This window comes from Vulpes lagopus, chromosome 11 (genome assembly GCF_018345385.1).
Source record: "Vulpes lagopus strain Blue_001 chromosome 11, ASM1834538v1, whole genome shotgun sequence".
Classification (NCBI taxonomy): Eukaryota; Metazoa; Chordata; class Mammalia; order Carnivora; family Canidae; genus Vulpes; species Vulpes lagopus.
In genome coordinates, this window is record NC_054834.1 from 56,628,708 (window position 1) to 56,631,996 (window position 3,289).

Here is a 3,289-nt window from a genome sequence, read left to right on the forward strand (position 1 = left end):
CTTTTATGCACATGTACACACTTACACAACCAAATACACTCTCACTGAGCACTCTTTCGCAGACTCATACACACTGACCCATACACACTCATATGCACACCCATACATACTCACATGCTCACACACTCGTGCTCACATACACTCTTACCCTCACACTCCTACCCATACACACTCGTATACTCATACACACTCACATACACAGCCACACCTACCCCCACAATCACTTTTACTCACACTCACTGTCACACACTTATGCTCACACTTTTGCTCGTACACACTCATGCTCACACACTCATACACTCACACATGCCCCCACATTACTGCCTTTTCCTCACACATACACGCCCACTTTCTCACACATTCACTCTCACACACACCCTCACACTCATGCACTCATATACGTTCACGCTCCTTTGATTCATTCGCCAAGATGGTATATACAGAAATCACAGAATCAGAGATATATGTGTATGTGTGCATCTTGGGGGGCAGAGGGGATGTCTCAGTTGAGCCTAACACGGGATTCAACGTGTCTGTATGTGGTGGGGAGACTACCAGGAGGTGATTCGCAGAAAGGCCGTCCCTGACCTCCCTGGAGGAAACGGGGATCAACGGGAGGACCCCACGTAGTCAGACACAGACTGGAAGCTTCCAAGGAAAAGAATGAGGAGCTAATTGTGCAATAGACTCTGTGATCCTCAGGGGCACCCGCAGGGCCTTTTGGAGGTCTGGGTGAGCCCGTGTAACTCTGAGTGTGGGAGAGGCCCAGAGCCCGTTGGCACTTGGAAGCCTGGCAGCTGCGGGAATGGTGGCAGGTTGCACCTCACGTGGACCTTGGCATTGAACTGGGCAGCTCGGGGACCACACTGTGTGCCCTCAGGGTAGGTGAGGGGCGCGGGGGGGGAGGAAGGGAAAACCCAGCGGCTGTGACTGGATGCCCTGCGAGTCTGTGGTTACCGCTTGGCGCGTGGACCCCTGGGACACACCGCCAGGGACACCAGGGGACAAGAGGCTGTGGTCGCATAGGCTGAGGTCCCTCTCCTAGGTCCTGTGGAACCAAGAGCAGGATGGGGGGACGGGGAACGGCTGTAACAGGTGACATGTTTTTAGCCACTGAGCAGAGATTGGCGAGGCTCAGATTTGTGTAGATTAAAGCCCCGGAGCTCGAGGCCACCAGGGCCCTGGAGCTCATGCAGCCCCGCACCCCTCCCTGACCGGTGGAAGCAGAGCCGCGAGGCAGGTGTGCGGCCCGACGGCGGACAGCTGCACAGCAATTGGGGTTCAGGGCTCGCCGTGGGGCGCTGCCTGCGGGGGTGTGGGGAGCTCCCTTGTGCGGCTGTGGCTTCCTCAACACCACTGACACTTGGAGGCCAGCAGGCCTCAGGGCTGGGTGGCTCCGTGTCCTGTGATCGAAGGGTCAGGCATGCCTGCACGCCTGAGACGTCTCCCCCGATGGTGATGCCGTGCCCTGGACTCAGGGGGGCCTCCCTCGAGGTCCTTCCTCGGTCTCTCCTTGTGCTGACCTCGAGGAAGTGGCCCCGGGAGGCAAGGCGGGATGGGCGAGGGGTCAGAGGAGGGAGCAGGTCTGCAGCAGCAGCAGAGGCCGGGGCCTGGGGGAGGCCAGTGAGGCGAGGTCTGCGGAGAAGGGTGAGCAGAGGCCGAGTGGGCCCTGGGCTGGAAGCTAGGGCAGTGGGAAAACGGCCCATTTCCCGCGCCCCTCCAGGCAGGATTCTGCGTTGCAAAGGGTCTGATGTGCGTCGGCCACGTGCTGAAAAACCCCCTTTGCCTAGATCTGGTCTCACGCTTGGTCTCACGCTTCAGATCCTGAGCCTTGCTCCGCTGCAAATAAGCAGGGAGGGGGAGGAGAGGAGAGGAGGCAACCAAGGGAAAGAAAGGGAGAAGAGAGGGAGAGGAAGGGGAGGAGGAGAGCAGAGGAAGGGGAGAGGTACAGGGAGACACATGGACAAAGGGCAGGCATGAGCCATAAATTGCTTCCAGGGTGTGAGGAACCACAGACACCCACTTGCAAGACCTTTGGGGGCCACTGTTTAACAGTATCCAGCCGCCCGGCTGCAGGTGGGCCTCTCACCTGACTCCCATTACAGCTCCTGGCCTCAGGAAACCGGCATGATTTATGGGTCCCTCTGGGCTCGTGGCCAGACAGCCACCCCTCACCCATCGCATCCTGGCTGACCCCGACTTGCCCTTCTTGCTGCACGTGGTCCAACAGGTGGATTTGAATTCCTAATGACTGCAGACACCTGTGTTTCCCCGAGGCACTTGCCTTGGTGATGGAGACCAGACCTGGGCCGTACCCAGGAGGAAGAGCACGGTGGGGGAAATATGAGAGACAGACCTGTTGGGGACCTGAAATACCACGGAAAGTGTGGACCCTGTTCGATTTCATTAACTGTTTACATTTCCCTGGCTGCATTCCACTGGTCACCTGCCCAGAAACACAATTGGAAACACGAACCTCAAATGAGATCAGATTTTCCAATGAAATATGATAAGAAAAAAAAAAGGGCCTGGAGCCAAGTCACAGGTAAATGGACCCAGTCCACAGGGGGACATTCTTGAGGTGCCTGGTGTCCATGCAGCCCTGGTCCAGCCTGACTTATGGTTATTCTGAGACTCTAGGAGGCCCACTGTGAGAGAGAAGGGGCAAAGCAGGTTTGCAGAGCCTACGGGGAGGCATGTGTGGGCTTGGATTTATGGTGAGCCCCCACCAGGTCCCTCCCAAAACCTCTAACTGCTTTGGAGAGTAGCCTGCTTCCCCTGATTATAATTCTGTTGTAGCTGATGGACACTGAAGATTGAAAGTTTAGGGTCCGTGGCTCAGCCAGCGGTGCAGAGGGAAGAGAAGACTTTGTCACAAGTCCCAAATTCCTTGAGATACAGCAGGATCTGTGCTGAGCACCTCCGCGCTGCTTAGCAAAGAGCAACCTCTTCATTCGTAGGAAGAAGCATAGTTTGAAATCCCTCTTAGTCAAGTCAGGCTAAGTTTGTGGTGCCAGCTTTAGGGTCAGCAGTGCCCTGCTGCTGCTGCTGCTGCTGCGGAAAAGTGGTCCCTGCTGAATACTTCACAGCTCTCCTGTAGACCCTATTGAAAGAACTTTTCCCTCCATCAGTAGTCTAACCTAGTCTATGACCTCAGTGGAGGTAACTTCTCCTTTAAGTTGTTCCTCTGCAAACTTAGTACATAGCCCAGCATCATTGGGATCGCTGGCATGATTTTGGTTCTTTGTTTTTTTAATTATTTTTAAAGATTTTTATTTATTTATTCATG